Source organism: Lissotriton vulgaris, chromosome 1_1 (genome assembly GCF_964263255.1).
Source record: "Lissotriton vulgaris chromosome 1_1, aLisVul1.2, whole genome shotgun sequence".
Taxonomy (NCBI): Eukaryota; Metazoa; Chordata; class Amphibia; order Caudata; family Salamandridae; genus Lissotriton; species Lissotriton vulgaris.
Window position 1 is genome coordinate 1,581,679,549 of NC_141685.1, and position 8,962 is coordinate 1,581,688,510.

General features: G+C 44.2%; 1 pseudogene; it reads left to right on the top strand.

Annotated features, from left to right (window-relative positions):
- The first annotated feature begins 6,326 nt into the window (after nucleotides 1–6,326).
- On the top strand, nucleotides 6,327–6,824 carry LOC147750837 (large ribosomal subunit protein P1 pseudogene; annotated as a pseudogene).
- Nucleotides 6,825–8,962: the final 2,138 nt, after the last annotated feature.

Sequence of the window (8,962 nt, forward strand, 5' to 3'; positions counted from 1 at the left end):
TCAGAACCACACGAGGACCAGCCCTGTGCGTGCCACTCCTAAGCAAACCTATAATTAGGAATTAATGAGGTGCACACCTACTGTGTAAACACCTAACACGTAATACATACGGTTAATCACTGACAAGTAGTATCTGAGGAAATAAAACAAAGAAAGAATTTAAAACGTGCCCCCTCCCAGCCAGCCTGGTAGGTCCTTGACACATGCGGCCCCATAACTGAATCAATATAGTCCTCTATAGTGGGTGGGTGTAATTGAAAGTAATAATTAGTGCGAACATCCAGCGTGGTAAAAAACTCACACTTGTGATGGCTGGTAATGAATAAGTGGTTAAATAAATAATGAAAAGTATTCGTGTAGAGACAACACGTGACATACAACATATAACACTCAGGGACCGATTCCGATCCGGGTCGGAAAGCTCTCCGACCAAGTCGGATCCGGAGTGTTTTCCGACTGAGCCGGAGTCCTGCAGTACGACTGAGCGAATACGATGCGGCCGTATGCTGCTGGACTCGGTTCGATCAGACTCCCATAGAAGTCAAGGGGAGCCGGTTGTACGACGCGTACATGGGCTCCCATTGACTGAATAGGTAAGTCTCGCACAAGGGCCCCCCCTACAGTATATCCGCACCATACATGCCTGTGTTGAGGAGACACTTGGGTCTCCCCCTAGGGTCACCCCCTGTGTCCGAGTCGTAGGGCTACGGGTGACAGGGGGTCAGACACTCTGGCTCACACTGGCTGTCTGATGCCTGCATTGTACTGGCTGGGTTGTAAATTGCATCCATTGCACACCACGGTTAGCTTACGGCCGAGACGTACAGAGCGGTTTGGACCGTTAAACGACTCGGTCAGTGAATTTCACATAGCTCTCATCGTACTTGCTGTATGAGTCAGGCGGAAAACACGCGTACAGCTCGTAGTTTTTCCGGACGGATCGTGTTCAGTGCCCTTCCGACAGAATCGTCCCCTTAATTGTCAGCATTTTAGTGACACATACTTTAGTTTAGGCACTATTTTGCCTAATGATCTGCAGGGGGGTGAAACATAGCTTCTACATTCTTAATGTGGGATGTCGGTGGTGATCAGGTTGATGACAAGGAGACCTGGAAAAATGGTATTACATAGTGCCAGTGTGGGTATCAAATTCAAATTCAAATAGCTTTATTCGACAGATGTGTCATAAAAGCACAACATATACATTACAACATACAATTTAAGATGTATAAATATTCTGAATCTAAAAACATTTTAAGAAAATATTAAACATTTGGAAGCTGCCGAATCAAATGAATCTAAAGTTATTATTATATATTTTTTTAAAAACACAATTCCATACAATCACATTAAGCCCCAAGCATTTCATAACTCCTATTCATAACATGTAGTACAGGGTAACATTAAAGCTGAAGATCAATCAATTAAATGGGCCTAGAGAAACACCCTAGATCGGATAGACCAGGCACAACCTAAAAACTTGGCCATTGCAATTGCTATTGGTAGCGTTGGATCCGTAGTAAGGACTCTCAACGCCTCTTCATGCCTTCTAAAACCTAATAGCTTGCAAATAGGTATAACCCACATAGCACAAGGTTTCTTATACAGTGGGAAAAAAAACAACAGATGACTCACTGTTTCTTCTCTATCTTGGCACCTTGGACATACATTCTCTGTAGCCCCTGTCCATTTGCTAGTGAATGTCCTAACAGCTAGGGTACCAACCCTCAGCTGGAAGTACAACTTCCTATCAGAGGGTTTCTCAATGTTGTCCCAGTACTGTTCTAATGCAGGCCTTATCTTGAATTCTAGGAACCGGCCTGTCAAATGCTTTACTGAACCACTAGAACATACTGTTACCATTACCATATCCCAGTACATCTCCTTCAAGATCTTTGACGGAAAAGGAGCATTATGGGGGTCGTCCCATAGTTCTCTCAGACCTAGGTTCACCAACAAAGACCTTATCTCTCTCAACCATTTAACCTTATGGAAACATTCTGCATCCATTACATCTTTGAGCCCCTTTGCATAATGCGCAAGTTCTACCGTACACCACAATCTTCGCCAATATAGAAGGGGGCGAAGTTTCGCCAAGTCCATTGCTGCTTTCCTTCCCAGGTATACCAATAGTGGGCACATAGGTGTATTTTTTGGGACACTGGTGACCTTTCGCAGAAAAGAGTTTTCAGCTGCAATTAGGGTGGATAAGTTCGGGAACCCCCAGAGCTCCGCTCCGTACAGAGCGGGGCTTAGGACTTTCATGGCATAGATCTCCAATATCGGTTTAGAGAAAGAGGACTTAAATTTAGCTGCAAGAATCCCGGCCTGTTGTTTATGCTTTAGTGTGGCTACATTAATTTGCTTAGACCACCCCATATCTGCCTGTAACATGACTCCCAGATAAGTGAAGGCTTCGACTTTTTCAAGAGGAGCATTGTTCATGTATACCTTGCCCCAGAAAGATCTATGCTCATTAAATGACATGAACTATGTCTTTTCCGTGTTAATTACACAGCCATGAATGGTGCAGAAGTCCTCGAACCTACTTAGGGCTTTTTGCAGTCCGCTGGGAGTTTTGGAGATAATCAAAGTGTCGTCCGCGAACATGAGGATAGGTATATGTTCTTCCGCCAGCATAGGGGCGTGGGGACCACCAAGAGAAAATTGGCCATCCTGTTTACGAAGAGTGAGAACAGGATAGGTGCAAGCACGCATCTCTGGCGCACTCCTCTGTTCATGGCAAATGACTCAGTAACCTCACCCCGGCCCCCCACAGAACCCGTGCATGGTTACCCTCATGTAAGCGGACGATCAAGGATAATAATTCAGGGGACATCCCCATCTCACTTAAAACACGCCACAGCCTGCATCGTGGCACTAGGTCGAAGGCTGCCTTCAGACCCACAAATACCGCGTACAAGGCCCCTTTCCCCAGAACAACTGTCTTCCAGTAGATAATAATAAAACGGAAGACCTGGTCAATAGTACTTGTAAGGGGTCACAAACCTGCCTGCAGTGGGGTAAGGATTTGCTCATCTTCCATCCATGAATGAAGTTTTTGCAGAATCAGTCTACCCATTATCTTTTGGATGGAATCTATAAGACTAATTGGTCTGTAGTTAGCTGCTTCAGATTTGTCGCCCTTCTTAAATACTGGAATTATCTCGGCCCATTTCTAGGAGGTCGGGATTGGAGCACCACAGGCAATTGCGTTTGCTAAATATCTGATATACAAACGCCAAGAAGGTTTATGACTTAGAAAGACGTCCGCAGGGATGTTATCCGTTCCAGTGGCTCGGCCTGGTGTGATGGTATCTAATGCACTATCCACATCCACGAGTGTGAATATCCCACTAGTGAAAAAATATGGTCGAACGGATCAGTATTCTGTTCATCATCCAGGGAAGCATACTGGGGTTTAAAATATTCCACCCATTAATAATGGGCAACGTTATTCTGCGGGGGTTCCGGAACCCCCCCTGTCCCACTTATACGTATCCCAAAAAGCTTTAGGATTTCGAGACACGCATGCTTCCATGAGCTCCTGCCATCTTGCCTGGTCCCAACGTTTTTTGACTTCTTTGACTGCTTTTCAATAGGAATCCCGCGCCAGCCTTACTATTATTGGGTCCCCCGCACCTAGGGCTAACCCCAATGCCCTCTGTAAGTGGCGACAATTGTCATTGAACCACCCTACAGCTTTCTTATTCCTGTCTTTCATAATCTTATCAGGTTTACAAAAGAACAGTTTTAGTTGTTCAAAAAGCACAGTGTGCATCTCGGTAATATGGGACAAGAAAGTCTGACTTCCACCGCTGGTTCCCCAGACTTCTAGTACCCTGTCTACCTCATTATTCATTGCTAACAATGATTCTGGGGATTCTGAAACGTTTCTCCATTTCAGGTGTGTAGTGACCGGATATTTTGTCCTATTTCTGAGTGATGGTGACTTTGGTCTACTACCATCCTAGTATAGTGGTTAGATCCCTATTTTTAGCCTATTTGTAGGGCTTGCCTATTGGCTTTGGCATGATTCTATGTCTCTTTTGCCTCTTTTCGGGGCTAAAGGCCTAAACTAGAGAGCAGCCATCTTGTCTTCCTGCCTCAGTTGTCTGAGGCGCTTGTAGGTCAGAAGTGATGTTTAGAGTTGAGCCTGTTATTCACTAGATAGAAACCGGTGAGGACCGGCCCTTATTGAACGAATGTGCTTACTTCCCTGGGCTCTAGGCGCAACTACAGCAGGCCACTGTGAGAGCGCAGGGAGCGCGGGGCTTGGTACAGGAATTCGGTGGGAGGCAGGGTGCTTACTGGAAATTTCCATGAGCAGAGAGCCTCCCAAATGATCAGAGAACAGAAGAGCATAGAGGTCAGATGATTTTTGGAATTGAAGAATTCGGTTGGATCAGTTTGGTCAGATGGAGTCAGTTGGTTTGCAGAGCTAGAGCTGTGAGTTGGACAGCTGATCTGTGGAGCAGTTACCAGGCAGATGGAAGAGTTGGAATTGTTAGCAGACGATGAAGTTACATTTGGAGTGCAGTTGGAGTCAGTGAAATACAGACGCCAGGAGAAACACCAGAAGTTGAACCAGTCGAGTGAAGCTAGTACGTTGGTGATGGTGAAGGAGAGAGAGTCCCGATTCCACCAGAGAGAGGAACAGACAGTTGGACCCTTCTTAACAGGGTGAGGTATTCTTAGTTAGTTTGCACTATATATAATCATTCATCCCCTTTTGTTTTCTAGGTTATATTTAGGTTCCTGTTTGCACAAATAATTCCCTACTGTATTATTGCAATGTTTTCTTTGTCTTGTTCTCTTTCTAATAAGGACCCCAATACCTGCCTGTACATCATGATTATCAAAAAGCAACAACGGTCCTTACAAAGGGAAATACGATGTCAAATGATTATAGGCCACAATATGCACTATAATGAAAGGAGAAGTCCAGCCGGACCTCAAATTTAATCGATAAGAAGATGAAAATTATATCAAACAAACATAAATACAGTGGGACACAGTCCTGTATCCAACAAGGCTAGACAAACAATAAACAATGTAAAAAGGTAAGGAGTTTCTCAGGCAATTAACATATTATGAGCAGCTACAGAATTGGTAAAATTGATTTAGCTTGACTCATGTAGAAAAAACAAAATTATGCCACATAATAGTGAACTCATGTTTAGACTACATTGACTGTCGATGGCATTTCGATCCTATCTAAGTCAAGGATCATCATCAGGACAACCAATGTATTGCCTGCATAGAAAGCCTAGACTAGCGACCAGGTTGTGGCTTCTAACATCAGCAATAATTAGACGCGGTCAAGGATCAGAATAGTCACGTACAGGCACCTTGAGGGCACTGTGATAATTAACACAGTATGCTGACTGTAGCCGGTCCGCTGCGGAAAGTTATGGTGGGTCCAGACCGGGAACACCAATTCCGTCAGGATAAGGGGGGAATGGAGAATGGTGAAGACCTGTAAAACGGCACCAAAAAAGTTCCGATTGGAATTTTTAGGGACGTCCGGAGATGCACATCTGAAATCCGGGATGAGTAAAGGGGTTGAAGGAATTGGTGAAAGCCTACAATGAGGCACCGGGAGGTTCAAATGAAACTCTCACAACCGTCTGGAAGGTCGAATCGCACTGGTCTGACCGGTGCGATTCTCTCCTGTTGGTTTGCCGTGCAGTGGCCGTTTGGTCGAATTTAGAACTTGGCAGTTGGAGACTGGACACCCTGTGAGTGGTAAGAACCATTGTACGGTACTGGGTTTTGGAAGCCTGTGAGTGGCAAGGCAGTTTTAGGATACGCTTGCTGTGGCAATTTTGGAAGGACTAGTCCCTGATCTGCATGTGTATATGTATATGAAATATATGTGTTGCAATACATATAGGCAGGTAATGAGGAGATTTTTCTCCATGACACGATTTTGATTTGAACGGCACAACGTATTACAGATACTTTAAGTGCCCCTTGGATTATAATATTGCATATTCTGCACTATTTTTGGCATACCTGTTTTTACCGCACTTCGCAGAATGTGCTGCTTTTGTGGGAATAACCGGTTAAAACTTGAGGAATCACAACCGGCTCCCCCAGAGGGGACGCCTCATAGAGAAATGTATGTAAAATATGGTCTTTCGTCTATAATGTACAGCATGTTGTGGAGGAAATACACGCGTAAGGATCCTGAGTTACGTTGGCCGAAGTATGGGTCATTTGATATGCGAAAGATTGAGTATGTGGAACAGTGTATGTTTAATGGAAAATCTAGACAAGATTTGATTTGTAAGTGAGCGAATGTGGGTGAAAAGCCCATCTGCTTCCTCTTTCCTGTAGGATTACAAGGTGCTCTGTTCTTCTTCGGAAGCTAAGGCCGTTTTGGAGCGTACTTCAATCCGGCGACTAGCACCCTCTAATCCACCCATCCGCCCCCCAGAGCGACCCAGACTTTGACGCCATGGCCACAGTATCCCAGCTGTCTTGTATCTACGCTGCTCTTATCCTCCACGACAACGATGTGCCCGTCACGGAGGACAAAATCAATGCCCTGATTAAGGCGGCAGGAGTGTCGGTGGAACCTTTCTGGCCTGGTCTCTTTGCAAAAGCTCTTGCTAGCATTGACTTCGGAAGCCTGATCTGCAATGTAGGAGCTGGTGGTGGAGGTGCCCCTGCAGCTGGTGCTGCAGCTGCTGCAACAACTGCTGCTGCTTCTGCGGAGGACAAAAAGAAAGAGGAGGAAGAGAAGGAAGAGTCTGAAGAATCTGATAATGACATGGGCTTTGGTCTTTTTGACTAAATGGACATTAATCAGACTTTTAATGAAGCTAAAAAAAAAAAAAAGCAAAGCCTATGCGAGGGACCGCGCCTTTATACGTTCCTCCTAAAGGAGCGGGTACCAGTGATGATAAATATTCTGTAGATGCAAAAGGGTATTTTATTTATAATTGGGTGTATACTCCCTGGAATAGAGCAGATGTCATGGCGCTTAAAACTGCATTGCCTGACCCATGTAAAAACCTTGCTGCCTTTTATGAAGAAGTTGAGGGAGCTTTAAATTCTTGTACTATGACGCTGGCTGATATCGATTTATTTTTCGGGCTCATATTGCCGCCCGATATGTGGTGCTCCGTGCGTAAAGTCGATGACCGCGCAGCATACGGGGCATTATGGAAAGAGATAGAGAGAGAAGATGCGGACAGGGAACCAGCACAAAAGCCATGTCAATTGATTTTAGAACTCCCTGGTGCGATATTAACTAAATTAAAAACAATTATCCCCCCTAAAAAGATTGATTGGACTATTTTAGCATCCTGTAAACAAAAGATAGATAAATCGGTTTCAGATTTCTCTCCACATTTTGAGGAGGCTTTTCATGATTTTAGTGGCCAATCACTAACGGACGATACGGGCCACCACTTATTTGTAGATAAGTATGTTACGAATCTATTACCAGGAGTGGCTAACCGCTTGAAAGCCAGTGAAAGCTCTTGGACAACCTCTTCTCTGGCATCCGTCCTGACAATGGCACAATATTAAGAACTATTGATTACATTCTTCACATGGGTCAACAATTGTGACCCAAATTTGAAATTTACCCATGAGCACAATGAATCCACGGTAGTGTTCCTGGACGTGACCATCACAAGAGTGGCAAATGAATTAAGAACCAAGACCCACTATAAACCTACCAATAAAAACAACTTGTTACACTACACCAGTTTCCATCCACGTCCACTGAGGGAGAACCTGCCTTTTGGGCAGTATCTCCGTATTCGGAGGAACTGCTCAGATGTTCAAGACTACAAAACACAAGCTAAAGATCTTACTGAGAAGATGCAAGTTCGGGGGTACCCAAAACATCTTCTAACAACCCACTACAAAAGGGCTCGAAATCAAAACCGAGATGCCCTCTTGGAGGAAAAGCCCCAAGCTGAGTACAACTAGGTACCACTTACCTGTGTGACAACATTCAACACAGTCTCTAATATGGTGGCTCGCAGCATTAACAAACACTGGAGGATTCTTACATCTAACTCCTGTAATTGGGAAAAACCTTTATTCTCCTACAAGAAGGCTAAAAGCCTCAAAGACTTCTTGGTACACACCCGGCCTAAGAAAAAGCAAGAATCCACTCAAAATGTCCTGAATTTGTGGGGTTTACCACTGGTAGTAGGCCACTACCCATGTGGAAATTGCAGTGTTTGCCCGTTCACGAGTAGTTCAAAAACACTGACCTTTGAACCCAATAAAATCTGGGAACAAAGAAGCCACACGAATTGCAATACAGCCAATGTGGTTTATTTAATAACTTGCCCATGTGGTCTGAAATACGTGGGAATGACGAAGAGAATGGTCAAATTCCGTATGTGCGAGCATAGGAGCAACATACGATGCGGGAAGAGCAATACAAAAATGACCTCTCACTTTTTAGATCATAAACACTCCCCCGACAATTTCCACTGGACCATTTTAGAGCATTTGCAGGGCGCCAGTGTACAAAGATAATTTGAGCAAGATCAAAGGTGGGTGCACCAATTGTCATCCCACCAAGTGGGATTGAATGATGACATCCCCTGGGGTAACCTTTTTAAATGACTCTGCACAACCCCCAAGATCTGAATAAATCTGTTTAAACACTAATAACCTGTTCACGACTAATATGTTAATAATCTGAAGCTGACCTTTGTTCTACCTTGTTCCATTACGGTGAATTTTTCAAGTACCTGTTAATTTACAATAACGACTGATACTAAGCCCTCCTTTAATTTGAAAAGGTACACTTTACATCTAAAACATCTCGTAGGAATACTCAGTGTTATTGAGACCAACCGGTTCATTTAACAAGAGGACGAATGACGAGTATATTATTGGCTAAAGGTTAGCGGTCTAGTGGCATTTATGTAGTTTACCGGAAGTGTGTACACGCTTGGAATCAGCTTTATTTACACATTTACCC